Raw genomic sequence first — 25,639 nt, 5'->3', positions numbered from 1 at the left:
AACAAAACCAACAATCAATTAACATACAGCATTTGAAAAGTCTATCATTCATTTTTTATTGTGATACGCTCCCCAGTACGCTTCCCGGTTCGCGTACCGGGCGCTAACCACGAAAAAAAACAAAAATTTTTTTTTATTTTTTTTGCTTAGCGGGGCCCCTTTAAAGCCTCCACATCAAACCTAGGGGGTCAGGGAGTATCTACTATGCCCCCTTAAGGTCATTTGCCCCTTCGCTTTTGACCTCCTCTTGTCTCTCGATCCTACCGAGAGACAAGATGGCGGCCGCTCCGGACTGTTTAGAATGTTGACAGACACCACAGAGCCAATCAACTTCGCTACGCGAAGTTCCGTTACGCGTCAAGTACGCGTACCGGGGCGCTGCCTGGTCCGCGCTTACAGATATATATCTTTTTTTGAACGTTATTTTCTCAAAATCCACTGCAGCACATATATTGAGACCTACAAAAGGCACATCGGGCTACCAGTCCCTACAAATTTGCCAAGTTTCGTGCAAATCCATTCAGCCGTTCGGGCTAAAAGTGAGGCTAACCGCCCTATGGAAAACTCAATGTTAAAAACACGTTTTGGGACCCCCCTTTTTTCTCGGCCCCCCCTGGACCAACTCCCCCCAAATTTCCAGTGGCTGCTCAGAAACAAAATGTTCCATTTTCCAGAAAATTTCAGCCAATTCCGTCCACAAACGCCAAAGTTATTAGACATAGAATTTTCAAAAAACCCATAGAGAAAAAATCCTAACTATATATACCTACTGGCGACCGCCAGTAGGTAATATATATATATATATATATATCAAGCAAAAAGGGTACATATAGATGCATCATGCTAACATAATATAGGTCCGATACTCCTTATGCATGGGAGATCTAATTTTTTATCCCTCAATGGCCCGCCTTCCCAGTTCAAAAGCGGGCGGACCATAGGTTTAGTTACAGTGGTGACTACTCCATTGGGCTGTAGGAGAAATGGCTATATGTCCACCCACCCAATCAAGATGGACAGACATAGAGCCCTTTTTTTTACTGCCCATCATCGCCAGGCAAACCCTGGTGGAGAGGGACTCTAAAATGCTAATAATACTCTCCCTGTAATGGGAGCTGACACGGTCCTGCAGCAAAATATATATCCTTGAACCACTGTAACCTGCTTGGTGGTCATTGGTAATTTTGGGAGATGGCTCCTCTGCTATATTGACAGATTAATTTACTCTGTCACCCCTGTTGGAATGATGTGCCATCAGCCAAAATCCGGCCCTTGGTCTGCTATAACTTTAATTTTATCCAGAAACAGTAGTGCATATTTGAGGTATGTTTCTCTGAGTTTCTTCTTAACTGCCTAAAATTAGTTTTGCTTCTATTGCACTAGCAGTTTGAAGTTAAGGAAAATTAGAACATTGGAATGTCGAGCGCTCCATTAAAGACAATGAAGTGCTCCTGGCTTCTATTTGCCAGTAGAAGCCCGGAGTATCAACATTCCAATGTTTGTTCACAGCAACACCAGTGAACAAAGGCCTTACGGAGTCAATCCCCTCAGGCTCTGTAAAGCCTTTATTTTACAAATTAAAACATTCTGCCCTCTAAGGGCGGTATGTTTTAATGGACTTAGAGCCCTCATAGTGGGCTCTACAGGACATTAAAGGCCTGCTCCTTTGTTAAATTCCCTCGCCTTCAGCCTTTAACATAAGAGTGGGTCTTTAATGGCCAGTACAGCCTGCTAGAGCGGTCTCTGAGGCTATATTAATACTTTCTAATCTTCTACAGTAATGTCTCCTGTTTTCTTCACTTCTTGCAAAATAACATCTCTATATTTATAGTGGAAATGTTTCACAACAACAGGTCTAGAGGTGGCACCAAGAAAAGGATAGTTGTCCAGGACTCTGTGTGCTCTTTCAAAAGAGAAGAGCATAAGGCCTGGTATAGGTAGCATTTGATATACCCACTTTTCCAAGAAGGATACCATGTCGTTTCGTTCTATGTCTTTCGGAAGTCCTACAATTCAGACATTGCTGTGACATGAACACCCTTTGGAGTCCTCTACACAGCCACTGAGATAGAGTATTTTACCCTGCAAACACATAATTATCTGCTGTAGTTCTGTCACAGAGGTTGACATTCTTGTAAGAGAAATTCAGCTTGGTTTACACATTACTTGAGTTTTCTTTGGTCCTCTTAATTTTTTCTATTACTTCTCTTTGCACACTGCAAGTTCTATTTACCACTAGGATCACTGAATTCCTTTTCCATAGATTGTATTGTATTGTAATTGCATTTATATAGTGCTTACTACCCTGATGAGGTGAGGAAGCGCTTTTTTGGCGAGTAGCACGCTACTCTGGAACCCATAAAGGATTAGTGTCGAATTGGTATAGTGAAATATGAAAGTAATTTGAGTGGTGGATCTCTTATTCAGGTATTTGGATAGAGAAGGGTAGCTGAAGCATAGAAGAGGAAAAAGGTTTGCATTTATATAGTGTTGCTACCCCTGATAAGGTGTTGAAGAGGTTTTTTGGCAAGTAGCACGCTATTCTAGAACCCATAAAGGATTAGTGATGAATTAGTATAGTGAAATATGAAATTTAAAGAACTGGACATGTTAGTTTGTTCTTTTGATTAAAAAGGATAGTGGAGGGATAGAAGAGTGAAGGATTTAGACTTTTTTGTTTTTGTTTTGGAGAGAGTAGTAGGAGGAAGTTTAGGATGAGTACAAAGGGATATGGAGGGAAAGAGTTTAGAAAGCGTTGCTTTGGGGGATTGGTATAGTAAAAAAGGTGTCAGATGATGCTAGGAGGCGTAGAGTAGGGAAGAGTCTAGAAAGGGGTATTTTGGGTTATAGTAATGGTATGGGATTTCTGATAAATTAGAGAGTGGATGTAGAGGATATATAGAAAGAGGTATAGGGTGAGAAATAGGGTAGTGCAATGGAAAAAGTAGTAGAAAGAAGTTTGAGATGAGTCAGAAAGTTGGGGTAGAAGATATATTGAGAGAGGTATAGGGTGAGAAAGAGGGTTGTGCATTGAATATGCTGAATCAGAAGAAAGGGATAGATATACAGATCCATAAGTACATGGAAAATATATAGCTGCATAAAGGAGGAAGGTATATGTAGATGTCTCCGCCATGCTTGTCGGTATGCAATAGATCGTCATACGGTGGAGTGAACACTGGCATAATCAAATTAGTTAGGTCAAGTATATAGCTTATTTATTATTATGAAGTTAAGACTTCATAACCATCATAACCGTGGCCTAGGGGTACATTTTGATGTACCGTGTTTTACCCTTGATCACAGATGAGAGGGTTTGCATTTAAGATACCCACATCCTTTTAAATCCATACTGATACATGACTTTGTGACAAAATCATACAACTATCAAAATGCACCTGTGATATTGTCATACATTCTCTTTGCTACAGTGAAATATTTTAATATTGATCAATAGCTTCAAACCACCACAACCATATTGACAAATCATGTAAGTTCAAGAGCATGTTGTTTCATTGGAGTAAGGTGGCCACGTGCATATCCCGTCCTTCGCCCATCAGCACCAGGAAGAGGCAGGGCACCCCCCTCCGGCTTTAGAATTTGAGCCCCAAGTCGTTAGCGATCCAGATACCTGAAGGCACTGCAGATATTAATGTTTAAACCCTGCACAGGTAGGAAACGAATGGGGAAATGAAAAGCTTTAAATAATCCGGTGGATAAGACTGCGCAACTCAAACTTTTCAAGCAGTCAAGTTATGCGACAGCAAACTCTATAACAAATGAGATTGATACATTGATAGAAGCAGTGGAGTCTATTCTAGGCAAACAAGGTAATACTCAAGGTAAAGTTACTAAAGATAACAGAGGGAGGAACGGTCAAGATTCATTTAAATTGAAAGCAGGGCCGCTGAAAAACTCTATTTTAGCCCCAGCCAATTCTGCCTGCAGTTTCACACGTATTGTTACATGGGTCAAGATGAGGAGCCCTCCATTACTTCTGGTTGCAAGGATGATACTCAAAAATGCATCAATGTAGAATGTTCTAACAGGACTGTGGCACTACACGAAGTATGTGAAAGCTTCTCCTTCACAGACACTGTCTATACCCATGCTAGAAAGTTTACCCACACAGGCACCCTCAACGCTTAGTGAAGCAATCGGTTTGATATTAGCTCTAAGAGAGGAGATTGCCAACCTGAAGGAAATTCTCCTAGATGTGGCGAAAACCCTTAAACCAAGGTCTTTACATTTCTCATCACAGTGGAAGCATAGTGCTTGGACTTCGAAATCCAAACAAGGCCAGGGCGCTGTGACGAGATTATCAACGACTCCTATTGCATCCTCATCCTTGTCCTGATTACCTATTCAAAGTCAACGGGGTAGTTATTATGGCAGTTCAGGTCATGGTTTGCTACAAGTGTGTTATCGTGCCCTTCAAGTGCTCACCTGCTATCTATTTATCCTATATCTACAAGGACTAGGTGAGCTTGTTATATTTATGGGGTGCACAATTCTAAACATATGCCTTCTTCTGTCACTCTTCCCACTGTGAGACTGCAGGGGAGCTCTGACACCCAAGCTGGATATTTGGTATTTATGGTGAGAGTTCCGAAGCTGCCATCTGGTTCCTTTGAAAATAACGATTCCCTGAAGAGTAAGGCTTTACATTGGATTAGGCATGTTAGGAAATGTTAGTCGATTGTTTACTCTGATATTAATTATGCAAAACGCCTTGTAGAGCTTGGTGGAGTAAAATATACAATTGAATTAAACCTAACCTCCTTTGAGTTGGTTGAGGGCTTAGACCAACGGACGCTCCCCCCAAATGGCTCAGACATTCGTTGGATATGCTTGTGCTTATGAATGGGGTGGAAGTGCAGTTTCTACCAAGGAGAGAATGGAACCGACAAGAAATGTGGGATTAAGTTTGGTATTTCTCAAGAGAGTACATTGGCAGTGGTCGATTTACTTCTGGATTTTCATATTGTTTTTCCTGCACCAATGACTCAGACAACTTTTTTAACAGTAAAAGAAGAGCATTTTGAACCCAGCTTGGGAGAATTGGCTCCAAACGAAGATATGAAGAAGGGCATTAATGTAGCTAACTCAATAAATAATAGTTTGCAGCCAATGTTGATTCCTACAAATATGAATTGTATGCACAAAAACAATATGTCTTATCTGCACTTAGCTTCATGAAATATTGCTGGAATTTATTCCAAATTAGATGATGAAGATTGGGGCTCTTTTATAGATACATTTCACATATAGATTTTCCGAGAGACCTGGGCCCTTATGGAAATTCATAGGCAGGGCCTTACAACTTATAGCTTTGAGGTTATTCCATCAGGAGCAGGTAGACCTTTGGGAGGGTTCATTATTTAGCAGTAAATATCTTTATATTGTGCCTATAAGCCTAATTGATAATATACAAGAAGTCTATTGTAGGCAGATTTTGATACGGCTATAGGAATGTCCTCGAGTCAAGTGCTGTCCCATCTTCAGGCAGGATTTTGGCAAAATATCAATACAATCGACCATACAATGCATTTTTATCCATTAAGTGGAAGAATGTGGACATTAATCAGGAGTCATAATTTGTTGCCTTTGTGGACCTCCTCGCTGCATTTGACTTTGTCACGAAAGGAAAGCTTTGGAAGGTCTTGCAAAGCATACGAGTTTCCTTGGGTCTACTGTCTCTTACACAAGCCCTGTACACAGAGAATTTGCATGACTTAGTTGAGAACTGGCAGGAGAATGACAGAGGATATTCCCATTCGAAGAGGTGTCAGACACGGGTGCATTTTGGCCCCTACCCTCTTTCTTCTATATATAAATGGATCTTTTTGACTGCGAAAACGATTCACCCAAAATGGGGACACACAAAATATCAGGCCGTCTTCTCAGTGATGATACCTTGCTTCTTTCCAAAACTGAAAAAAGGGAATATCTATTCTCCTGGGAAATTGTAAACTGTTTTCGAGTAGGAGGGTCTAGAGATTAATAGTAACAAAACCAAATATATGGTGTTTAGAGCACTTAGAAAAACTAAGCGAAAGGTAGTGCTTGAGGGTGAGACATTGGGCAGGGTTAATGAATTTGACTATCTGGGTGCTTAAATAAGTGATTCTCATAGATGGCAGCCCCAAATATAGAAAAAAAGTATACTGCTCTTAAAGCAAAAGAAAAGGGTCCATCTTAATGTTTGCTAAAAGGGTGTCCACTTTTGCTGTTTCACCTCCTAGTGAGATATACAAGAGTCAAACCTGTGGAGCAGCCCTATATGGGTGGATATGCGAGGCCACTGTAATCTTATTTTTCTTGAAAATACTTTTTATGCTTTTAAGAAGTCCCTATTGAGACGTCCCACCAATGCCCCTATGCTCCCAATCAGTCCATCTCAGATATAGTTGACTTGAGACCAATTTTATATTGGCTCAGACTCTGGACAAATGATAAGTTGGGGCCTTATATGGATTGTATCAGGGAATTCCTCGAGGGCCAATCAGCAAGTAATATCCCTTCTCTAATATACATAAAAACATTGCTTATGAAGCTGGATTTGAATGATTATTGGTCACATCCCACTGCATTGACTTGTGGTGCCCGCGAAAGTGGAAATGAGTTATTGGAATATTGTGTCAGAAGCAAAGTCACCCACTGTTAATTCAGGCAGTCTGATAAATTCCTACATGATGTTTACATTTCTAGCTGAATTTGAGTAATTTATGAATTTTTTAAGTAACCCTATTGCATGAGCACTTTACATAAAATTCAGACTTGGGCTGTTACCCTTTTTGGAATAAAAAAGAAATGATATTCAACACATGTCCCATGAGTTGTACACCATTCGAGCATGATAAATATGTCTGATTTTTCTGTAAAGCCTTTGTAAGGCAATGTTCAAAGTGGAATATTCCACTTTAGTGATTTTTTGTCTTCTTTAATCGCCATACAGCTCTAAGAGTATGTAAAACAAATACACATGACTGTATTGTTTATTCAGTTTCACACTATTTGTCCTCAATATAGTACATCAAGATGAAAGCACTGAAATAAGCGGGTTTTCTAGAAGCATACTTTTATATGTGAGGAGTATTTTTAGATATTAGTATTCTTCTTAATGATAGTTTGTATGGTTTCATGTCTGAATATTGATTTGTTTACCTAGCCTTATTAGTATGCTATCTGACAAGGGACTGAGCATTCATTAGCACAAAAACCTTTCATAGATTATGCCTTTCTGACAACTTTGGGTACAAAAATAATTTTATTTATGGAACAAATTGTATTTTACAGTACATTTAATGTGCTTTTGAATGAATTTGTCTTGTTTTATATTATTGTTTTATTTGTACCTTTTATGATTCAATCAAGCCAAAATAAAGAAATCACAAATGTAAAATGATTTTTACTAAAATATAATTAGATTACTTTTAATGAATTCTATATATCACTGATTATTGATACTAAATAAAAAAATATATTATTTTTAACTTGAGTAGGAATTTATTTTTTCTTTTACCTACTTGATAGCCTAATGTCCCCAGTCATAATCTTTGATGCCCCCAGTCACAACCTTTCCAGTAAATAAAGGGTATTATTACTATCGGTAGTAAATTGCTGTTGGTTTAATGCTCCGGTTCTCATGCAACTTCACTCCTTCAACTGGAACTTTGATATTTTTATTCAAATTTCTACAGGAAGCAAAACAAAGGTCCAGCTCCCACCAACTCATTTAGATCTCTGAATTTAGAAAATGTATTTTTCCTCGGATAACCTCCAATGGTCCCATATCCTTGCAAGTCATTTTGTGAATAATACACTCTCTAATAATGATCACAGTATTTGTTCAGTGCAGAAATGTGCTGATTATTTACCCGCGAACAGATAAGTCCTCTGACTCTCCAATTCAAACTTTATGTAGTTCAAAGTTCCAACATCAATGACAACCAGTCTTACAGACAATAACCAAATTCGATTTTTTATTAGGGGCAATGATTTCTGCTGCAAGCACATCACATTTACTATTTATAGATGGATAGACACAACATCATTGCCATTTCTTTAGATCATGCATGCTTTTAAAATAAACTTCATTGACAATTTATTCTGGTCCCTTGATGAGGGTATCGCTTTAAAATTTCAGATATTTCTCCACGTTTTGTTTCATTTGTGGGCTGAGGCTTTTCTCATCGATGGCCTTCAACAAGACATCTTCATAGTACTTGAAAAGAAAAGGGCAAGAAAGGGATAAACACCAATGAAACTACCATAGTCTAGTTAAATTAAAATGTTCTTTGCTTAACAATGTTCCTTTGGATTTTCATCCTCGATTGAGCGTTTTATTCTCACACAACCAATCCCTTAAGATTGTCTGAATTTGTTTATATCAAAATATGCAAATTAATATACAGTAGCCTCACAACCCACTGAATGAGCTGGTGTTTGGACTCAATGAAGTACATCAGCAGGTTTAAAATACTGTAGCTGGATGCCATATATAGGCTTCGCCTGCACAGCAGTTGTGATGTGCTTGTGAAATCTCTTATAGTGAAAATATCTTCAAAGGGGCTCTTATCTTTTCTCTACAATCTAATTACTGTGTTCATTCGCTCTTGTGTGGAACTTTTTTTTGTTAACTTCCTCTGTCTGCATACATTTACGATACTAAGACTAAATCTGTTCACACTGTTTCAGCCAAATTCATGTCAAGATGAGATCCTTTCCCATGGAAAAGGTAGACAGCTTCTAACAGTACGCTGGAATGCTTGGTTTGTATTACTTAGTTGTGTAAAACAAATGCTTTAGGCTTAGAACGTTTGTGGCATTTCCTATTCATGCCTCCGTACCTTTCTTTGCACTTTGTAGGCATTATCAGATAGATTTTTTCAATCTAGCAGATTTAGTCATTATGATCAAATTCTAAATGTCTTAATAAACATTACAAGTTAAAAATAAAGTTAACATACAAGAGCTATGTTATAGTATACTACTAAACAAGCAGCCACAAGTGCAGTTCCAATGCAGGCACTAGGGTCATGATTTGAATGGTGCAGCAGGTGCAGTGGCACCAGCCCTAAAAGTTGTCAGAACGCCTCTAAACACATAATATTGCTATATTTGACTACTAATAGGCAGTCACAATTGCAGTTATCTTGCAGTTAAAAGGGACTTGATTTGAATGGTGCCGCAGGTCAGAGGCACCTGGGCCAAGACCTCCAGGGACCCCATTAAACCCAGATTATTACTAACATTCAAAACTAAACAGGCAATCACAAGTGCAGCTACCCTGCAGACAACAAGGTCACGATTTCAATGATGCGGCAGGTGCAGTGACACCAGAAGCAAAAGCTCTAGGCACCCCATTAGACACCTAAAATTGCTATATTATACTACTAAACAGACAGTCACAAGTGCAATTACCTCTCAAACAACGGGGTCATGATTTGAATGGTGCAGCAAATGCAGTGGCACTGGGCCCAAAACTTGTCAGAACTCCTCTAAACACCTAATATTGCAAAGTTTTATTACTATATAGGCAGTCACATTTGCAGTTATATTGCAGTTAAAAGGGGCTTGATTTAAGTGGTGTAGCATGTGCAGTGGCACCGGGCCAAAAGTTGTCATAACTCCACTAAAAACCTAATTTTGCAACATTTTATTACTATATAGGCAGTCAACAGTGCAGTTATCTTGCAGGCAACAGGATCCTTATTTGCATTGTACAGCATGTGAAGTGACATCGGGCCCTAGAACTCCAGGCACCCTATTAAACACTGATTATTGGTATATTTTACAACTATACAGGCAGTTACAAGTGCATTTACCGTTTAGGCACTAAGGTCAGGATTTGAATGGTGCAACAGGTGCAGTGGCACATGCCCAAAAAGTTGTCAGCACTCCTCTAAACACGTAATATTGCTATATTTGACTAGTAAATAGGCAGTCACAAATGCAGTTACCTTGCATTTAAAAGGGGCTTGGTTTAAATGATGCAGCAGGTACAGTGGGACCAGGACCAAACGTTGTCATAACTTCACTAAACACCAAATATTGCTATATTGTATTATTAAATAGGCAGTCAGAAGTGCAGTTATCTTGCAGGCAACAGGGTCATAATATGAATGGTGCAGGGGGAGAGGTGGAACTTGCCAAACAGTTGTCAGAATACCTTTAAACACCTAATATTGCAACATCTGATTACTATATAGGCAGTCACAATTGCAGTTACATTTCAGTTAAAAGGGGCTTGATTTAAATGGTGCAGTAGGTGCAGTGGCACTGGGCCAACAGTTGTCATAAGTCCACTAAACAGCAAATATTGCTATATTTTACTACTCAACAGGCAGTCACAAGTGCAGTTATCTTGCAGGCAACAGGATGATTATTTGAATTGTGCAGCAGGTGCAGTGGCATCGGGCCCAAGAGCTCCAGGCACCCAATTAAACACTGATTATTGCTCTGTTTTACAACTATACCGGCAGTTACAAGTGCATTTACCTTTTAGGCACTAGGGTCATGATTTGAATGGTATAGCAGGTGCAGTGGCACCGGGCCAAAAAGTTGTCAGAACTCCACTAAACACCAACTATTGCTAGATTTTACTATTAAATAGGCAGTTAGAAGTGCAGTTATCTTGCAGGCAACAGGGTCATTATTTCATTGGTGCAGGAGGTGCTGTGGCACTGGGCCCAAAAAGTTGTCAGAAGTCCAGTTAACACCTAATATTGCTATATTTTACAACTAAACAGGCAGTCATAAGTGCAGTTATCTAGCAAGCACTAGGGTCGTGATTTCAGTAGTGCAGCAGGTGTAGTGGCACTGGGCCCAAAAGCTCCAGGCACGCCACTAAACACCAAATATTGCTATATTTTATTCCTAAACAGGCAACCACAAGTGCCATTACATTGCAGACAGCATGGTCAAGATTTGTATGGTGTAGCAGGTGCAGTAGAATTGAGCCTAAAAGTTGTCAGAACTCCTCTAAACACATATTATAGCTATATTTGAATACTAAACAGGCAATCACAATTGAAGTTACCTTGCAGTTAAAAGGGCCAACAGCTCTAGGGACTCCACTAAACCCAGATTATTTCTAAATGTTCCTACTAAACAAGACAGTCACAGTACATTTGTCCAGCATGCAATAGGGTCATGATTTACAGTAGCACCAGGACCAAAAGCTTTAGGCACCCCACAAAACCCTTACTATTGCTATATTTTACTACTAAACAGGCAGTCACAAGTGCAGTTACGGTGCAGACAATAGGGTCATGATTTAAATGGTGCAGCAGGTGCAGTAGCACCGGGCCCAAAGGTTGTCACAACTTCTCTAAACACCTAATAATGATATATTTTACTACTATATGGGCAGACGAATTGCAGTTATCTTGCAGCACCAATGGCATGATTTGATTGGTGCATCAGGTGCAGTGACGCCGGGCCCAAAAGTTGTCAGAACTCCTCTAAACACATAACATTGCTATTATGTCAATTAATTGTATTATTTCCCTCTTTCATTTCATTTTTCGAAATTTTGCAATTACTTACCCACACTATACCACTAGTAACAGCACAATATACTGCCTTTTTGCATATAAACAAGTCATGTGACTTTAACAAACATTCTGCAACTTATATTGTACAGCTACTGAGAAAGCTACAACTTACAACAAAAAACAGCGTATTAATAATCACATGGGCGAAACCTACTGCATTTACCAATGCTTGTTTTAAAAAGGCATTGCAAAACCTAATACTAATGGCACTCTCTTCCCCTTGAGACATATTAACAATAATTAATGGGCCATGAGAGGAAAGTCTTACCTGTTAAGATGGTGGCCAATAATCATAACAATTCATATTCTGGCAGTCTTAATAGGTCATAACTTAAGAGTAATCGTGAGAGACTGAATACATCACACACCCACTATATTAAATAGTAGTATCAACTGCAAGGTAACTACCTGATAACTACTGGCTTCGCTCAATTTTAAACAAAGGTTTTAGGGACAGGGCTGCACAGATAAGAGAGGGAGTTTTAAATGTGTAGTTATCGAAGACATTATTTTCTAAATGTTTATAATATAATGCATCTGCAATGATATATTGGATACTGAGCAGGGCCACATATAATTGTATATCTTCTGCTTTGCAGTGGTATGGATTGTTGTAACTTTGTTCCCTTGGACAGACATCCATATTTCCAATTCAGGGTCATCACCCTCCCTCTAAAAACGTTTACCAGCAAATGGACCGTAAATGGCGACCTACAGTCCCATAACTGTAAGAACTTTAAAGAAACCATATGTTCTTTGCTTGCCCAGGATATATTCCACCTGGCCAGAAATGGCTCCTACCCCTTTGTAGGCTTATAGGGATCAGCAACAGCTGGTCTGCACTGAGGATACTGAGGTCAGACCCAAACTCAACCTACACCTATGCAATTGGGACGTTACTGGGGTGGATGTGAGTGATTAGAGCGAAATCTGAATGCATAAAGATGCTTAGCTTTATTTTGCATCATATAACAACGGTTTTAAATTGTGATTAGCAATGAACTGTGTTTTAATTAAGGCCTCTTCTTGGTCGACCATCCCCAAATTAAGTTGTCCTCCCATCCTAATTTTCCTTTTTTCCCTCTTGAGCTCTTTCTCACTGCCACCTATTTCAATTGTCTTATTTCCCTTACGTGGATCATGATTTATTGTATCCTATTCTTTATGTCAACTTGTTCTGGTGCATAGAATACCATACAAGTTGTTCATTTGCACATTAATATTTTACTGTGGCTATAGTATTTGTATTTTGTTTCACCTTTCATGTGCTTTTATGACTAATTTGTCAAATAAAGCTTACCAAACTGAAATTGTAACTTTGTATGCATTGCAAAGTGACAAGATTGCAAAGCTTTAAAAAAAAAAAAGATGAGGTAGGCCGAACAATTTCCTGCAGATAAATGTCTTTTCCTTTCCATCTACATCAATTCCTCAATCTTCCAGAGGTAGGGGAAGAAATATCATATAGTCTTTGGCCTTTGACCTTAAAGACCTTACAGGAAGTGACATCATATGAAGTTTGACCCAGATTATTTCCAGGAAGGTACGTCACATGACCTGAACTCTACAATTGGCATTGCTGAAGTTTCCTCATAACTGCATGTAACAACACAACACAGATAAAATGTCTACTTTAGCTAAGACCGATATTATGGTGCTGACTTGATCTTTTAAACTTCTAGGGCGAAATTGTAGCCATGAATTTTAAAAGAAGAGTGCAGCTAGTAGCCATTTTTTTCTTCAAATTGTGCTATGGGTGCCCCAATGTTTTATTTATTAACCCATTATTGTGTTACAGGTGTCTGTCATGCTAAGAACTGTCTCCAGTATGCCAGCACCAGTTTTTTGCCCTCTGTGTCTCCATAAAATAATAATTGCCTTCAGTAAGTACCTTCAATATGAGTCAAACCACTGTGAACCTATCCAGCTGCCTTGCGCAATCCAACAAGTGGGTGATCTCTAGTTGCCTGAGATTACACGGTGACACAACAGAGGTCATGGTGGTCAGGAATACCCCATCCCTCTGGGACTATTTAATTTGACCTTCATTCCCGGGAGACCGTCCATCTCCTTCACCAAAAGTTATAAGCTTGTGAGTTCTTTTGGATAACGATCTCCCCATGTCCTCCCAGGTGAAGAAAGTTGCAGGGACTTGTTTTGGCCTGTTCAGAGCTTTGACGAAGATGCTTAAATGGTTACCTGGTGAAACCTGAAGAACAGTTTTCCAAGGTCTCTTACTCTCACAGTTGTACTACAGTAATTTGCTTTAGTGAGGCAGCGCCGCCTGTGTCCTAAAGAGGATGCAGACTATTCAAAATGCTGCAGCTTGTGCCTTCCAAAATGTCAGTCTGAATGCCTGACCTTGGTCAGCCTTCACTGACTGCCAGCAAACAAAAGAATTGACTTTAAAGCGCACTGCATTGCTCACAATATAAAGCATGCTCAGGGGCCTCATATCCCGTATCCTCTAATTGTTTATTATAGCACTGCACAAGATTTTCTTTTGATGGTCCCCAGGATACTCCTGGACACCAATAAGTATGTTCTGTAAAGCTGCATTTGCGGGGCACAGCTTTGTTGATCCTTTTTTCCCATTGCAGAAGAGGGAACTTTAGTGCCAATTCTCTTCACCCACATGTACAATGATGATAGGTTGCTGGAAATCAGGGAATTTTGTGCTTTTGCGGAAACCATAACGACATATTTCCTGACGTATGTAGGCATTTTTGCCAAATTTCATAAAGTATGCCCTGGTTTTCCCAAATAACTATACGTTCATAGCATCGACATCACAACCTGTGCAGTTTGTGGAGGGAGACATTTTTATGTCTGATTTGTGTGGATCTTGCATTCCCTCAACCGACTTAGGGAAAATACTTTAAGATGTCCTGCCATAGAGAACATAAGGTAATAAGGTATGTGCTCGATCCTTAACTGAAAATACACTATTTAAATGTATATACTATAACAGTCCCTGCAAGACTTATTTGCTGACCCTACACGTGTAGGAAGTAAACCTGGTTACGAGTGAAAACTTCAATAATTGTGGTAATACTGTGGCAGTAAAGCTGTGAGCTTCTGAACAGAAATTACATGAAATCTGTCAAAATTGACACATTTTGCATAGGCATCCACCTTAAATTCTATTTATTAGGGATAGTCCTGGTCAAGAAGCTGGGCAAAATGAGAACTACATTGATATTGCTGAATATTGTACTTGTGCAGGGGTGTATCGCTATGAATGGTAAGCTAGTACTGGGCCACCAATATACCAGTATTATCGGGAACTGCATAGGTGAGTACAGCCAAAGGGTAACTTTAGATCACAAGGTGTTTGTTGAGAAAAGGGAGGAGGACATTAAAGTGTCTGCGAAGAGCAACAATTAGCTCCCAAATAGTTAATCTGACAACCACCTGCCATAAATAGTGAATGGAATACATCCTATTTTATTGCTGTATATTGTGAATCCTGGAAGCTATGGAGATAATACTTCTTCTGATTTTGAACGTATGTCTCTTGTTTGTGTCTGTGTTTACCTTCTGTGTGGAACATGTGTCATATTATTGTGAAAACTGAAATGTGAACTGCTTTTACTTCAGATGTGTTGCGTTACACTCCTTTGAGGAGCCTTAATACTGAACATAATGAAGTTGGAAAAGATGAACAGTATGTTCCACAACTACATGGTACCTAATTTTAAGCAAAACTAAAAAGAAAGAATGGTTTGTTTATGTCATGCACTACCAGTCTAAGTCATTTTCAGGTTTGATGGTTTGTGCCCCTGTGAGAAACTGGGTTGTTGGTTGAGTTGCGTGAAACCCTACTCAAGCAACAACGACAGTCCTCCTCAGGATGAACCACAAAGAGTCACCAAATTAACATATGCTTACCCTCTCATAGCTTGGCACAAAAGCAGTCGAACTTAACTTAGAGGCAATGTGCAAAGCGTTTATGCAACACTTAAACAAGGATAAAGTGCAAACACAAGACAAAAAAATCCCACCCAAAGTTAAAAAATAGAGTTACATTTTATATATTATCTGACACCAAAATCAAATCAATCAATAAGTAAAACCAGAGGTATGCAATTTTAAAGATTTCAGGTGTGTAAAGCACCTAAATGCACAAAGTGTCACTCATGCCTATCTTGTAGTGTGAGACTGGCTGAAAAAAGCATGTTCAGGCTGACCGTGATGGAGCGCAGGTCAGATACAAGGACCAAGTATATCCCTCTGGAAAAGTTACCTGTGAAAGTCCAGAGTGAAGAGTTCCACTCATGGGGAAGGAGGCTACGAGGAGCAGGGAGAGAGTTGAAGATGGGTGTCACTGTAACACAAAGTACAGATCTTGTGTTGCTGATCATTGCTGGTGGTCTCTGTAGCACAAAGAATTAGCTTCTCATTGGTGGATATTGGTGGGAACAGGCCCATTTGTGATCTTGAAGAGCCCAAAACGTCAAGATTTCTCTTTTTCTTCAAGATGGAACTTAACTAAGGCCTCACCCTGGGTCCAGGACCAGTGAGACCCTTTTGGGGGTCAGGAAAGCACTCCATCAGGAGCCAGCAGGGCTCAGGCAGGTCCAGTTGCAGATCCAGGCCGGACCAGTTGCTGCAGGTCAGCTGGGCAGTCTGCATAGAGGCCTCTGGAGCTTTTTGTATCGCTGTAGCTCAGAACCGGGAGTCACTAAGCTGATCCTTAGAGTCAGTTCAGCTTGAGATGAAAAGTGCAGTCCCAGTTTTCCATCGCAGCAAGCAGGGCAGCCTCAAGGAGCAGGGCAAAAAAGCATCAATCTGTAGTCCAAAGATCCAAGAGTTTACTGAAGAGTGGATCTGTGAGTCCCCTTGTTACAACGGGTGCCCATTTTGAAGTGGGAGAAGATTCTGGAGTTTCTCCCTACAGAGGTTTCTGGACTTTCCTGCCTCCCTGCCCTTGTCCCAGTCTGTCTGGGGGGCACAATAGACTAGTGTGAAGTCTGCTGATGTGACCTGAGCCAGTGCTTTTGATGTTCAAGTGTGGTAGGTGAAAGATTAAATTCCCTCTCATCCTACCAGAGCGAGACCATCCTACCAACACCCTGACCCTCTATTGTGATGCTGTCTGGCAGGAATACACAAAGTCCAACTGTCAGCTACACCTTGAGATGTGACCCAGAAACAGACTTAGGACAGGAAAATGCCAACTTTCTAAGCGTAGCAGACACAAAATGGGCAAACCAATGGACCCATAGAAGCTTGGGTAATGTACAAGTTTAGGTAAAGATGCCCTCAAGGGATTATTTTTGAAGATTTACAAATTTTTTTTTTTTTTTTTATAATTTCAAAAAAAATTTTTTTATCTAGAGCCCTGAATAGTGGCTTCTTAAAAACAAATGTCAAAGTAAATTGAAAATTATCCAGCAACATAGACCTAAAAAAAATTAAGAAAATTCAATTGAGATATACAATTCAACACGGGTGCCACAAAGATCCATGACATAATTTTGTTAGTCAAAAGTTGGAAGAAAAAATGAATCGCCATAGGTGAAGCTAGTGTTAGTATGTCGGTAAGCATGAAAAAGTACATTTGCTTTCATAAGGTATATTTCAGAACCTTGTAGTTTTTGACAGTATAGCTTGAATTAGATATTGCTACAGAGGTGTACAATAGTCATCACATTTCAAGCGTTTTGTGGGATGTTCTTAATAAACAGACTATTCCTGTAACTGAAAAAATATCAATCAAACATCAGAATTATTTATATAATAACTCTTGCTCAAAGTTAATAGGGATAGCAATATCTCTTCCGCCATTTCCATTGACATGGGAGCATTGCTGGCCCTTATTTATGAGTCATCTAAAATGCTAAGTGGACTAAAAATAACTGTACATGACGCGAGCGGCAATGACGGTCGCAGCTTGATAGAGCTCCCGCCGGCCCGCATGTTATCCGGCTGAATTATCCTAGCCCCCGTACCCACTACTCACACCCTTGTGGGGCGGACATTCCTGGTGGCGCCAAGAATCCTCCGGTGCCGTCGGCAGCGATCCTAGGTGCTCGGACGAGCCGGAACGAGAGACGGACGAGTGAGGCCTGGCATCCCGGAGAGGCGCCGGGACCTCGATTTTGTCGATCCCCGGCTGGACGGCCTCTGGGTGGGTCGGCTGGCCCGCCGCTCGCCTCTGGACCTTTACTGCCCTGGAGCCGAGGGATGACCAGCGATTCTCCTCCTGGGGCCCTGCTGGAGAGGTGTGCGATCCTGGTGCTGTGACTCTGCCTGCTCTGCTGGGGCGGCCCTGTGATCCGGGTGCAGTCGCGGTCTCGAGTTTCGCGACCCCCCGCCGGATGAGCTGTCGCCTGCGCCTACTGGTGCCCTGGGGTGCTCGGAGCGAACCTCCCCTAGAGGTCCCGACGGTGGCTGGACAATAACAGACAATCCGGAGCACCTTGGCTGGTCACGTACCTGAGGGCGAACCGTGAGTACCCCCCCCCGGGGCCCCGGGCGCTGCAGGAGTTTGGGCTCACGCTGTGGAGCCCGTGGCCTGTGTAAGAGAGACGCTACCCAGCCCGCAGGGGGGATAGAGGACTCTGACTGTTGTTGGCAAGTGGGGTGCTGGACTCGGGGCCTACCTGGACCTGGCCAGGGCGCAGACTTCCACCACGGATGAGACTTTCCGGCCCCCACTGAGGGAACAGTTGCTTTCACGCGGCCCTCCCCTGCTACACTTGGTGGAAGGGGCTTGGGGTCCCTAACCGGCTATTTCTGTATACGTAGTGGACAATTCACGAGGAACTTGCAGCCATGACCAGGGGAGGTGGCGGCCCCACCAAACAGGCGACGATCGATAAGTTCACTGGGCCCAGTGGGGGCCCTGGACCGTCAGGAGGTGGACAGCAAGGAGGAGGGCCGGACAACGCAGCACTAATGGCGGCCATCACCCAATCAAGAGACATGCTCGATGCCAAGATAGGTGCAGTGGGCGCAGATGTCACCCTCTTGCGTCAAGACTTGCGGAATGCCGTGGCACGGATAACGGAAGCTGAATCCTGGGTGTCGGTGGTGGAAGACGATGTCGGCACACTCAAGAAGAAAATGGCGGCAATGGAAACTGCGCAACGGGGCCTGGTGCTTCGAGTGGAGGATGCTGAAGGGCGCGCACGCCGCAACAACCTCCGTTTCATTGGCTTTCCGGAACGATGTGAGAAGGGTAACATGGAACAATTCCTCACGCAGTGGCTGGGAACCTGGCTGCCCCCGGAGGCTTTATCCAACTGCTTCGTTATTGAACGCGCACACCGCGCCTTGTCACAGATGCCACCGGAGGGTGAACGGCCCAGGGCAGTAATTGCTAGACTTCTGAACTATCATGACCGGGATGTCATTCTGAGGGAAGCGAGGACCAGAGAGGCTCTTCTTTACGAAAATCGTAAGATAATGATCTTCCCTGACTACACGAAACTAGTGCAGCAGCAGCGCCAATCCTTCATGGACGCCAAGGCAAAACTGCGAGGTCTCAAGCTCCAATACTCCCTGTTATACTCAGCGCGCCTGAGGGTGATTTTCCAATCGAAGACACTGTTTTTCAATACTCCGGAAGACCTCTTTAAATGGACCGACGAGACAGTGAGGATCCGGCCGAATGCTCGGCCGGGGCTGAACCCGGGCTCTTCGAGGGGGTCATCACAGGAACGGAGTGGTCAGACGACCAAGGCCAAGAGGAACCGGCGATCTAGGTCACGAAAGCGGTCGGCCTCCTTCAGCGGCGCCCGGGCCAGTGGCAGGACCAACGACTCAGACCAGTCTGAGATGGATCATGGCCAGATCTGAAGATTCTGCGCCCCTCTGTACACTTGTCGCTACAGGTTCTGGCTAACGGAGTAAGGGCTCTTGGGGCCCGATAGACTGGTAGCACCATGGCTGCCTCAGGATTGGTTGCGGCGGAGCACTGAACACATGGGGGGGGATTGTGGGTTGGGGTTCGGGGACTACACATAAGGGGCTACTGCTCTCCTACAGATGTGGGAGGTTTTGGGAGAGGAGGGATGAGGTTACTGTTTCCTGGGGAGTTGGGATCCATTGGCATGGATGGCTCAGGGCCCTCTGTTTTGGACTCGGGGTTACCCATGCCGCGACAGGTACTTCATGGTTTCTTGAGGTATACGGGGGGTGAGGGGGGCGCGGGTGGCCGGGAGCAGGGCCGTTGAGTTGGGACCGAGACAAGATCAAGACTATGATGACATTCAGTTGATGGTTGGTTTTGGGGTTTGGGGTAGGATGAGAGTTGCTTGTCCAGTTATCTTGGGGTTCTGGTGCGGGAGGGTGGGACTGCACGTGTGTCTTGCTATAGCGTTCTTTACTGTGTGCGATGAGTGGCAATGGCGAGGACCTTCTGTTGGATGGGTCCCCCTTGATTATGGCTGAAAAGACTCATAGACTCCCCGAGGCGTCTATACGGGTGGTCACGTGGAATGTCAGGGGGATGCTCGACAAGATCAAGCGTGGGGCAGTGTTGCGTTGGGGGAAAAATGAGAGTGCTGACATTTTCTTGCTCCAGGAAACGCACATGATGGGCTCGAAAGTGCTGGGTCTACAGAGGTTCGGCTATCACCAAGTATTTCATGCCGGATTTTCCCGGGGATCCAGGGGGGTGGCCATTTTGATACATCGCAGGGTGGCCTATGTCCACGAGAAGCAGTGGGTTGACCCACAGGGTCGATATATCTTTGTCAAGGGCATGGTGGGCACTGAATCTGTGGTTTTTGGTAGTGTCTATGCCCCCCCCCTGCAATGGGCCCTGGCTGAGAAGCTGTTCGCAGTGTGGGAGGACATCCCCGAATCCCTAGCGGTGGTTGGCGGTGATTGGAATGACGTGATGGACGTGAGTGTGGATCGCCGGCGGCGCCGAGCAATGGTGAAGACTTCCCCTCCCCCCTCACACACCCGACTGCATGCTATGACTGAGGGACTGGGCTGGTCGGATGCCTGGAGACATATGCACCCCACAACACACGAGTATACGTATGTCTCTGCTGTGCATGGCTCCTATTCAAGATTGGACTACGTGTTTGTGCCTGGTGACTGCTTGTGTAGAGTGAAGAGTGCTGACATCTTGCCTAGAGGCCTGTCCGATCACTCCCCGGTATCGATTAGAGTGGAACTCCGTCGACAACGCCAGCCGTTCAGATGGAGGATGTCCTCGTGGCATCTCCAGCAGCCTGCCTATGTGACGCACTTACGTGAAGCGTTAGACCTGTATTGGCGGGAAAATCTAGTAGGAGACATTGACGCCGGGGTGGTGTGGGAAGCCATGAAGCCCACTATCCGAGGAGTAGACATAGCGTGGTGTGCCGCGGCCCGTCGGCGGCGGCGAGGAATGGTCGCGGAAGCGGCCGCGCAGGTGGAAACTTTGGAAGAGCAGAACCGCGTGGGGGGTGATGAAGCCGGGTTGCGACTCCTTCTCCAGGCTCAGCAAACCTATGCATCTGTCCTACTTGATGAAGCAAAACAGGCATGGCTAGCCACACGTAGTAGAATATACCAATGGGGGGACAAGTCATGTGCGATGCTTCATAGACTCTGCCAGCGCCAACTCCAGCCGCTTACGCTGCCAGGACTCACTTCCGACGACGGAGAGGTCCTTACTGACCCAGTCGAGCTAGCAGCGAGTTTTGCCGCATACTTCGCTACTCAGTACGCCCCATGCGATCGCCTATCAGCTGACGATGTGACTAAATTTATTGAAGACATGCCCCCCAAGACGGTATCGGATGAGACTAGGAAGGCCCTCGATGCGCCCCTTACAGCTGAGGAGCTGGGCGATGCCCTGGGACAGCTTAATACCGGGAAGGTCCCTGGCCCAAGTGGCTACCCGAGTGAGTTTTATAAGAAGTTTCATGTACAGCTGGGGTCCCATTATCATCGGGCGCTTGAGTCAGCGCGTGAACAGGGCACACTGCCCCGAGACTGGCGACATGCCGAAATCGTGGTCTTTCAGAAACCAGGTAGACCCCCAGAGAGGCACGACTCATATCGCCCCATTTTATTACTCAATATTGAGGCTAAAGTTCTGGCTAGGGCTCTAGCGAATCGTCTGTCCCCGCATATAACAGACCTGGTGCATCCGGACCAGGCAGGGTTCATGCCTCATAGAGCGACGCGGCATAACATCCGACGCGCACAGGCGGCGATTGACGCCATGGGAGCCACAGGAGAGCGGGCGGCTCTGTTGCTAGCTGACATTAACAAAGCCTTTGACTCCGTCAGCTGGACTTACCTTTTTGCACTTTTGCCCCGTCTAAATCTGGGCCCGGTCTTCCTGTCCTATATCAGACTACTGTACACAGATAATACGGCCTCGGTGCGGATTGCAGGGGCGGTGTCGGAGACGTTCCAAATTGGACGTGGGACCCGACAGGGATGCCCGCTCTCCCCCTATCTATTCGCTCTACTTATGGAACCGTTGGCTGCCTGGGTGCGTATAGATGCGCAAATGCGGGGCTTTGTATGGAATGACAGCTTATCGGATAGGATCGCACTTTACGCGGACGATGTCCTTTTCTTTCTTACCGACCTACAGCGCTCGGGACCGCACGTACTGGAAATTATGCAAATCTTTGGGGAAGTCTCGGGCCTATATTTGAACCTGCGTAAATCTACCCTCTGGGTGCTGAATGGGGACACCGTAACGGATCCCAGGACGTTGGGGCTACAGGTGGCTACGCATGGCCTGAAATATCTCGGGGTGTTTCTGTCGAAGTCAGCAAACATTGACCCGGAAATCCAACATAGTGCCTGTTTGGGACCGAGTTCAGACGGATGTCAAGGCTTGGTCTCGAATGCCCCTATCTATATTTGGCAGATCCGCAATTTTTAAAATGGTTGCACTCCCGCGTCTCCTCTACCAATTGCAGAATCATCCCTATCCAATTGCGCCCCAGTGGTTCCGACAGGTCAATTCGATCTTGGGCCGCTTTCTATGGGCTGGGGGGACGGCCAGAGTAGCACTACGTACGTGCTTCTTGTCCACTTACGGCGGAGGCCTGGCCACCTCGGATCTGCTGTCCTATTACCAGGCCGCTCATCTGCTTATCCTGAACGAATGGTGGTATGGCGACAGTGGGGATCCAGCCTATGCCCTGGAACGCTCATTGATGGGCGACAATACGCTCCACACGGTCCTCTACTCGGCCCGCTTGCGCCGGAGGCTGCCGAGGGTCACGAGCCTCGTCTTTGCCGTCTGGCGACAGGCCTTGCGCCGCATGGGCTGGTGGGGTCGGCTGACCGCTGAGACGCCGTTATGGCATAATGGCCTGTTACCCGAGTTGTCGACCTTATCAGGATTTGACGGCTGGGATGCGATCGGGATTTCGCAGCTAGGACATGTGATGTCCGGGACGACGCTCAAGTCCTTTCAGGCACTCAGCGTCGAATTTACTATGCCCCAGTCCCAATTTTTTCGGTTCTTACAACTCCGACACGCATTGCTGCCCAGTATTGCCAACATAGATTCGCTTCCCGATTTTAGTCCCATTGAGGCAAAGGTCTTTATGGGTGATCTGGGGGATAAGAAGGTCTCTCGCATCTATCAGACATTGGTCACTCATTGCTCCTCTACCCTTCTTCCGTTAAAGACGACTTGGGAAGCTGATGTTGGCCCCCTCGATGAGGATGACTGGAGGGAAGCTCTGGAGTCCCCTAGGGGGGCAGCCATTGCTATACGATTTAGACTGATCCAATTCAAAATTCTCCATAGGGCCTACTTCACCCGTGAGCGACTGTGGAAGGCAGGTTTGATTGGATCCCCGGAATGTTTGCGCTGCGGAAATGTGGTGGGCACTTTGTTCCACACGATATGGTCGTGCCCTAGGCTGGTGGGCTTCTGGAGGGGTGTGTGGGGATGCCTGTCTGAAGTACTGCATTGGACTCTTCCTCGCACTCATCATCTGGGCCTACTCCACATCTTGGAGGGGGTTGGTGGAAACATATATAAACGTCACCTGCTGCTCCTGGGACTGGTAGTGGCCAAGAGAGACCTAGCCCGGGCTTGGAAGGATGTGAGGGCCCCCCCCCTGTGTGCTTGGAGAGCCGGAATGGACTTTTGCATGGGCCTAGAACGACCGATTTTTGAAGCACAGGGCTGCCCCCGCAAACATTTCAAGATATGGAAGAGGTGGGCTGAGTATAGGGGGTTGACACTAGACCCTCCGGCGGAACTGGAGGAAGATCTTTAGTCTCAAGTTATTTGCGAGTCCTTGAATTACGCTACGAGTATCATATCATGATTACACACCGAGGCTATCTGTACACACGTGCACGGGGGTAGGGCAGGACACAGGGGTGGAGGTGGGAGGGTTGGGTAGTTGGGGTTAATAGGGGTAGGGGAGGGTATAGGTGTATTCCTTTATAATTGCTTTCCCTTGGCTACTTAGTTGGACACTTGGTCCTATGCTGTAATTGTACCATAATGCTTGGTGGTGTTCTCCTGAATGTGGGGTACCACTCGTATTCCTTGCCTGATCATACAAATAAAATTTGTTGTGAAAAAAAAAAAAAGAACGCTAGAGAAGTGTATAAAAATAACTGTACATAATATCGAGGAAATATATTTGTCCAAATTAAGTTCCTCCTTAAGATCTTTGCAAGAGATGGCTCCCATGGACAATATATAGATTAGAGTGAGATACATCCAAACCTGAGAAATTACATTATAGATGTCAATGTGTGCCACTCTTCAGCTGTATTGAGACCTTTGTTTACATTGTCTGTAATGCAGATCCAATGATTTTCCTTGATTGTTCAACATTAGGTTTTCTAATACAGGGTTTCACTACTTCGATAACTCACCATAGCATATCTTTTTCACCCTGTTTGTACTTAATGTAATGTTCAACTAGGAGTGCATTCTCGACTTTGCAACGTATTCTGAATTGATGTTGCAGAATACGTTTTTTTACTTGTTGGGTAGTCTTTCCTATGGAGTGTAGCCCACAAGGACACGTAATATAATAAATGACATTGTTTGCATTGCAGTTGGAAAATTGTTTCAGTATAACCTGCTGGCCATTAATCTGAGATGTCTTAACAGTTTTCGCAGTGTTGCATGTTGCACATGTGTTGCATTTATAATGCCCCACTATGGGTGTTCCTGAAAAGAAGTTGTTCACAATGGCTGGTTACAGCGCACCAAAGGCATGCACTAAAAGATCTCAAAGGTTTGAGACTCATTGGAATGCAAATAATGGTTGTTGTTTAAATTTAGGTAATCTGTTGAGCAATGTCCAATGTTTTTTGAGTATTTGTTGGAATGAAATCCAAAAGTGGAAACACATACGTGTTACTTTAGTTTATTTCCTGACCTCAAGGAGGCCATTTTGATTGTTATACCATGCTCTTTTAAGGGATCATTTTAATAATCTTGCTGGATAGCCATGGACTTTGAGTTTATCTTTAAGTTTTTTTGCTTCTAGAAAATAGTCCTCCTTTTTGGTACAGTTCCTGCGTAACTGACAAGGTTGTGTCATGGATCTTTGTGGCAGCCTTAACTTGACTTTCCATCACTTTTTGCTCGATTTATCTATTTTGATCCACAATCTGAAGCCATTTCACTTCCTCCTTTTCGACTATGTTGAAATGGCCACCATTGTCCTTATGTGTTAACCCATGAATTCTTAACCCTACATTTTTCGGTGAGTCCTTTTTTGTTTTTTTGACTCAGTTAAGATTGCCGCCATCATCTCCATTTTCCAACATAATGGCGTACCTTTTATTTACTGACAATCTGCAGTCTGTTTTTAACTTGAATTCGTATTGACATTAAAAATATGCATGCGTGACTTCCAGATTCATTGTTAACTTTCTCACGATTCTTTCCGTTTATTTGATTTTGACCAGACCAATATGGCAGATAGTGTTCAACAAAGATATCGGGATCCTACACTTCCAATTTAGAATGGCCCAGAAGTATTTATACTTTTCCACCAGGTGATCTTTCCTTTTAATTTGATCCTACAAAGTGCAGAAAATGAAGATGCCGGCAGCTATGACTAAGTAAGTGTTAATGTGGGTGTTCAATTCATCAAAATAGCCGTAAGGGTGGTAGC

General features: G+C 43.8%; 1 long non-coding RNA gene across 1 annotated transcript in view; it reads right to left on the bottom strand.

Moving 5' to 3' along the window:
- Positions 1-7,963: 7,963 nt before the first annotated feature.
- Positions 7,964-25,639, bottom strand: part of LOC144785365 (uncharacterized) — a 470,352-nt gene continuing 452,676 nt past the window's right edge. Inside the window, exon 3 of the long non-coding RNA XR_013601842.1 lies at positions 7,964-8,227. This is a non-coding gene — a long non-coding RNA (uncharacterized LOC144785365). The remainder of the gene's footprint in view (positions 8,228-25,639) is intronic.

This window comes from Lissotriton helveticus, chromosome 10 (assembly GCF_964261635.1).
Source record: "Lissotriton helveticus chromosome 10, aLisHel1.1, whole genome shotgun sequence".
NCBI classification, from domain to species: domain Eukaryota; kingdom Metazoa; phylum Chordata; class Amphibia; order Caudata; family Salamandridae; genus Lissotriton; species Lissotriton helveticus.
This window is presented reverse-complemented; position numbering and strand designations above follow the sequence as displayed.